A 7,143-nucleotide genomic window follows, 5' to 3' on the forward strand; every position below is an offset into this window, starting at 1 on the left:
CTTGCAGAGCAGGCTGAGCACCTTAAAATTTGTCCACGTTTTCAAAGGTACCTGGACGATATCATGCCGCCATACCTGCTCCTTCTAACTTCCTGCACATACATCTCTGGGACTGGGATCCAACCAGTCAAGCAGGGGGAGGCAGATGGCTCAGCGTGTGGACACGGCAGATGCCAGCCAGTCTGCGCGGATGGACATTGGGCAGTTCGATCCTCCCCTCACAGACACGGCCCAGGGGGCCCTGTGCATCCCTGGTGTGCGGTCAGCACTCCTGGAGGGCACACGCCCACCTGGAGCTGCGGGGACACAGCGTCTGCGACCTGTGGCAGCCGGACTCACAGCCCCGGGGACAGCCAAGCCCGGTCCTGCATCTGCGCCACTGCTTGGATTGTGGCCCCTGGACGTTGTCCCCAGCGGTGCACCTCCCCCATGGGGTTAAGTGAGAACCCGGGCGAGGTCCACGGGAGTCACTCGCAGGTCCCTGAGCCCCGCCATCTGGGACCCCTTCCTCTGGGTGGTCGCTGTGGGTCCCCCTGCGCTTCCAATGAGGGGACAGCGACCCCTGGCGGCCGAGGAGGGGGAGGCAGGAGGGCCCAGGTTAGAGGAGACGGGGCGGGGCGACACCCGCAGGGCACAGGGAGCCCCTCCCGGTCCCTACTCTCTGGGCTGAAGCTGGGACGGGTGTGCCCATGAGGTGACCCCCACCCAGGTCGCCTCTTCAGACAGAGAGGGAGAAATCTGAGTGGGCGACGCAGGGAACCAAGTCCTTCTGGCCATGACCTTGAAACTGCCCAGGTGACCAGGAAGAAGGAGAGCGCTCCTCTCTGTCAAGAGGATCTGAGCGTCTCTTAATTAGAATCGGCTCTTTGGCTTCTGCTCCCTAAAAAAGGTACAGGAATTCTGCACCTTGAACCAGTTCTGGGGGAATTTGCCAATCAATTTGGGGGAAACTGGCATCTTTACCACATTGAATCTTTCAATCCATAAATATCCTCTCTCTCTCTCTCATTAACAGGTTTTAATAATTCTCAATGAAGTTGTATGTAGAATTTTCACCATAAACAAATGACTTGGGCATGTCTTTAGATTCATCCCTAGTAAACTTATATAAAGTTTTTTGAGATTTTATTGAAATGTAGTTGATTTAGAACATTGTGTTAATTTCTTCTGTACAGCAAAGTGACTCAGTACATACATATATTTTTTCTTATTCTTTTCCATGATGGTTTGTCACAGGATATTTCTCTGTGCTGTACAGTAGGACCTTGTTGTTTATCCATCCTATGTATACTAGTTTGCCTCTGCTAATCCCAAACTCCCATTTCCTCCCTCCCCTACTCACCCTCTCCCTTGGCAACCACAAGTCTGTTCTCTATAAACTGATATTTTTAATGCAATTGTAAAATGTATCCTTCTTAAATGCTATTCTCTATTCATTTGCTGTTATATAGAGATGCAGTAAGTTTCTATATTTGAAATTGGACCTGCTAAATTTGCTACAATTTTTTATAGATTCTGTTAATTTATCTACATTCTGTGGGACTTGCTACATACTTAAACTTATCTGTGAAGAATGACAGTTTTGCTGCTATCTTCCCAATTCTTATACATTTCATTTCTTTCCCAGTTATTTCAAAAGCCAGTTCGGGAGGGGGGAGGGTTCCACTTCTGGAACAGCAACACGAAGATTTCCACAGACCCATACCCCAGCCAAAGGGGTGAAAATTATTTTTTAAATTTCTGTATTTATAATAACATTTAAATGTATTTATTTATATGTTTATAATTATATATTTATAATATACAATATATCTATGTTTAGATATATATTTATAAATATATTTATATTTATTATAATATATGTTTGTTATAATTATGTATTTATGATAATATATAAATATATTATATGTTTATAATCGTGTATTTATAATATATACATATATTGGTTTTATATATTAATTTTAAATTTATGTATTTTAATAATACATAAATTTAAATTTATGTATTTTAAATAATACATAATTTTAAATTTATGTATATATTTTGAGAAATAATATAGTCTTTTTATAAATTTATTTATTTATTCATTTATTTAATTTTTGGCTGCATTGGGTCTTCGCTGCTGCACGCGGGCTTTCTCTGGTTGCTGAGAGTGGGGGCTGCTCTGTTGCGGTGCGTGGGCTTCTCATTGCGGTGGCTTCTCTTGCTGTGGAGCACAGGCTCTAGGCGCATGGGCTTCAGTAGTCGTGGCTCGTAGGCTCTAGAGCGCAGGCTCAGTAGTGTGACGCATGGGCTTAGCTGCTCTGCGTCAGCTAAGATGTGGGATCTTCCTGGACCAGGGCTCGAACCCGTGTCCCCTGGATTGACAGGCAGATTCTTAACCACTGCGCCACCAAGGAAGCACACATAGTCTTTACATATAAATATTTAAAGTCTTTAAATATCATTAAAGTCTCTCTCTATATATTTAAAGTCTCTGGAAACAGACCTAAGGGCATACAAAAAAAATGTAATATTTATTCAAGAAAGTCTACTAAAACTTGGCAAGAGCAGTGAGAGTCTGTAACATTTCACCTATGAACTGTTTCCTCCCCCCTCCCAGCCCAACACGACGGCACCTCCACCCCAAGTAGGTGCAGAAAGAACACAGGGCACCCTCCCCACCCAGCTCCAGGTCTAGGTGATATCTTCCTGACATTTTCCCCAGGATAAATGGTTGCCTCTGGGCACGATGCAGGCTGATTGCTCTGCCCCTCAGCTAATAAGCTCCAAACGTGCTTCCTTGTAAAGGAGGATCATACTCACCTGGTCAGACATCACAAATAAAAGACCTGCCAGCTACCTCAAAACACCAGGCTGAGACCTTTCAACGCTAGAGAGCGCCAGAGACCGCCCAATCCCATCCAGGCTGCAGGGGCTGCCGCTCAAAACTTGTAAAAACGAATGTAGACTAGATTTGAATTTCAGAAAAACAACGAATAATAGTTTCAGCATAAGTATGTACCCCGCAATATTTGGAACACACTTATACTAAAAAATTATTCACTGTCCGGGCATCCTGTATCTTACCTAGCAACCCTATTCATGACCGATGAAAAAGAACGGCGGTGACTTTGCGTCTTTTTTTCTTTGCTCCTTATTGTGTGTGTATTTGTATTTATCAAACACGTTTTCTTTTCTTCTCAGTACTATTTTATGTAGGAGTTGTTGGAGGTCCGCAGAATATTCAGTGGAACTGTGACTGAGTTTCAAGAGGAATTAACACAGTTGGCTGTGGATACAATGACTCCTGGGAGCAGGTGTCCCTCATTTTGGGGAGAGGGTGAGATCCGGACGCCGAGGTTTGGCCAGCGGTTGCAATGCATGGCTATGCCAGCAGAGGGTGCTGGAGGAACGCGCAAGGCCACAGCGGCCAGAAACCGCCGCCCTGTTTTCCCGCTTTCCTTCCCTTTTACTGAGCAGAGGAGCCAGTGATTGGTGTGAGGATGGCCCCGGGTCTGCTCAGCAACCCTGACCGACTGTTTAGCGTAAGTATGTCCCAGATCTCAGCACCTATGCCCCCACCCACGGTAGGATAGGTGGGGGATGAGGGCAGCCCCTGAGATAGTGAAACTGTGGGTCATGATTAGTCAAATCCATTCCACCTGCCGTCACTAATCAAGGCCGTTTTAAGACTTGCATGTCCTCCAAGCACGGAGCCCAAAAGATAAAATATCTGCCCTGGTTGTTTTCTAGAAACTGAGAGTCAGCTGCATCTAGTTGGAGCTGAGCTGGCTAAGACTGGATGGGACACCCCTGACCCTCCCACTAGGCGTGCGCGAGGGTCTGCTCCGTAAAAAGTCCGCCCCCAGATCGTGCTGTGAGCGTGCAGAGGCCGGGAGTTGGTTACACCTGCGCAGAACCACAGTCCCTGCTCCTTTTTCCAATCGTTTCCCCCCACCACGCCTCAGACCGCACTGTCCTACTGCTTGGTTCTCCATCCTGTAAACACCCAGCCCCTTGCTTTCACGGAGGCAGATTTGAGAGTGTTCTCTGGTCTCCTCATTGGCTGCCTTAAGGATAAACCCTCTCTTTGCTGCAAACCTCTGGTTGTTTAAGCGTTTTGGCCTGCTGCACTTTGGGAAAAAAACAAACAAACAAACAAAACCTGGTTCTGTAACAATAGCAAAACCATTACGCTAATCCACCGCAATACCCCACAGATTTCTGACCACCAGAGGTTTGTCTTTGAATCCTTGCAATAGTGTATTCTTCTAGAAAGCTTCTGTTTAGCCCAGGCCTCCATTTTCCAGATCCCTGGAGGGGCAATGGGGGGAAAGTTTATTAATTCAAACTAATTCAAAATTAATTCAAAAGCAGAAATCCCCAGCTGCCATTTCTGCAGACCAGCTCCTACTGTGTCCTCAGACCAAGTCTCCCCACCTGGGGGGCTGCTGACCCTGCAGACCTGGGCAGCGCCGCCCCCCCAAGGCCCTCCACAGTGGTGGCACTTCCAAGGCCCACCTCTGGCCACGTCCTGTGGCACGTGGCTTTGCCTCTGGCAGGCTGCACATCGCTGCAAAGTCACACCCTCTTGGGAAAGGTCTGAGTCTCAGCCTGTGTGAGTCCCTTCACTGTCCAGCCTCCCTCTGCCTAGAGGTGGCAGGTAGGACATGAGTGAGCCTCTCAGTCCTCTGTTTCCCTTTTCATGAGTTATCTACTCTTTTTTTTTTCTTTTGGCTGAGTTGGGTCTTCGTTGCTGCACGCAGACTTTCTCTAGTTGTGGCGAGCGGGGGCCTCTCATTGCGGTGACTTCTCTTGTTGAGGAACACAGACTCTAGGTAGGTGCACGGTCTTCAGTAGTTGTGGCTTGCAGGCTCTAGAACTCAGGCTCAGTAGTTGTGGTGCTCGGGCTTACTTGCTCCGCTGCAAGTGGGATCTTCCCGGACCCCAGCTCGAACCCGTGTCCCCTGCATTGACAGGCGGATTCTTAACCACTGCGCCACCAGGGAAGTCCCGAGTTATCTACTCTTTATAGTAAACATTTCTGCTTCAAATAAGTGGTGGGGTTTGTGTCCTGACTCGACCCTCATTGACACAATACAGCATCCAAAGGTGGCTGAGAAACAGAGGTCATTTCCAAACAGTTGCTGTCGCTGATCTGAAAGTGAAAACCAAGATGAAGACACCTTCCAGAGAGAAGTGGGAGATGGGGATGGGAGGTGGCCTGAGGTTACCAGTGCTCTTTACCCCAAAGGGCTCAGAAAGTTAGAATTCAAGGTAACAGGAGTTTTAGTCTATGAACTAATGTGTGACCAGGCAAAAAAAAAAATTAATTAAAAACAAGGTAGGTTTGACTCACTAGGGGCATCTCTCCGCAAGTCTTCCTGCAGTGAGTTCTGTAAGCACCAGCTGTGTGTCCACTTCTAGAGTTTCAAAAGCCAGTTTAGGAGGCGGACAATCCCACTTCTGGAACAGCAACAGGAAGACCTCCATAGACCCACCCCCAGCAGAAGTGGCGACAGTTATTTTTTAATTTATATATTTATTATAATATTTAAATGTATTTATTTATATATTTAGAATTACATATTTATAAATACAAATATATTTATATGTTTATAGTTACATGTTTATAATATATAAATTAATTTGTTTATAATTATATATTTACATAATGCATAAGTATATGTTCATAGTTACATATTTATAATAATATATACATACATTTATTTATGTCTATTATTTATACATATTTTTAATTTATATGTATAAATTTTAAGAAATAATATACTATTTATATATATTTAAAGTCTCTATAAATTCAGTGTCTCTGGAAATGAGTCTAAGGGCATAGAAAAAATGAAAGATTTATTCAAGAAGTCTATTAAAACTGGCAAGAGCAGTGAGAGTCTGTAGCATTTCACTCATGACCTGTTTCCTTCCTCCCCCCTCCCAGCCCACTATGAAGGCACCTCTACTCCATGTAGATACAGAAAGAACACATGGCACCCTCCCCACCCAGCTCCAGGTCAAGGTGGCATCTTACTGAGAGGAGCAGTCTTCAGCACTTTTCATCCCCCCCTCCCACACCCCAGCTACCTGTTGCAGTGGCTAAATTCCAGGAGAGTATGGTTTGTGACACAGAGGCTCTGCCTTGGAGGCAGCACACTGAAAACACTGGGACACCTATCAGCCTCGCCCAGCTCATTTGTAAAGTGGGGATTCCATGCTGGAAGAAGTAAGCCAAGAAGATCAAAGGTGCCCTCATGACTGCCAGATCCTAAAACAGGGTTGTCATTCAGAGAGAAGACACCCAGAGCTGTGGCTCAGAGATTTTTTCCAGGGAGAGAGGTGGGACAAAATAAAGTGCTCTAAGCCCTTCCATAAATGAGCTAACTTTATTTGCAACAGGCTGTGAGAATATTCAAAACTATTGAGTTTGTGGTGAAAAACAATTAAAAGGAGACTGGTAGTGTCTTTAGATATAAGCTGAATCACAGGCCACTAATTTACCAGAGAGAATCAGGAAAAGGGACAACTAAAAAGGGATTAGAACAAATCTCAAACACTGACCTCAAACACAATCCCTGCAAAAGAGCCCAGGTTTAATTGGACCAGCCTGTGAACCAACTGATGCCCCAGGACATTGTTGAGACGACGGAGCAATCAGCTGCAATTAATGACGCTTATCCGATGGCTGTGGTCAGGAAGAGAGGCTCTGGCCAGGGCAATCAGGCCACAGAAAGAAAGAAAAGGCATCCAGATGGAGAGGGAAGGTGATGTGACCTTATACATAGAAAACCCTAAGGAATAAACAGAAACACGACTAGAGCTAATGAACACGTTCAGCAAGGTTGCAGGATCCAAGATCAATAGACAAAAATCACTTGTGAGGGCACAAATGGGTACAAAGGTTCAGTTATTCAAGATGAATGAGTTCTGGTGATCTAACATATAGAATGATGGCTGTAGTTAGTAATACTACATTGTATACTTGAAATTTGCTAAGAGAACAGATCTTAAATGTTCTTATCACAAAAATGTATAAGTATGTGAGGAGATGGATAGATTAATTGGCTTGATTGTGGTAATCATTTCACAATGTATATGTATATCAAAACACCATATTGTGTACCTTAAATATATATAATTTTAATTCGT

The 7,143-nt window shown here is 44.8% G+C and overlaps 1 long non-coding RNA gene across 2 annotated transcripts; it reads left to right on the forward strand.

Annotated features, from left to right (window-relative positions):
* The first annotated feature begins 685 nt into the window (after positions 1 to 685).
* On the forward strand, positions 686 to 7,143 carry LOC149747588 (uncharacterized). 2 transcript variants are annotated; one of them, XR_016387563.1, is made up of 4 exons: positions 688 to 889; positions 3,187 to 3,527; positions 4,725 to 4,820; positions 5,939 to 7,143. It is a non-coding gene; the product is annotated as an uncharacterized LOC149747588 (long non-coding RNA). The 2 variants fall into 2 exon arrangements; XR_016387562.1 differs by having other exon boundaries at positions 686 to 889; positions 3,187 to 4,820.

This window comes from Delphinapterus leucas, chromosome 14, assembly GCF_059928025.1.
Source record: "Delphinapterus leucas isolate spDelLeu-1000000601 "Yukka" chromosome 14, BTC_Dleu_Yukka2, whole genome shotgun sequence".
NCBI classification, from domain to species: Eukaryota; Metazoa; Chordata; class Mammalia; order Artiodactyla; family Monodontidae; genus Delphinapterus; species Delphinapterus leucas.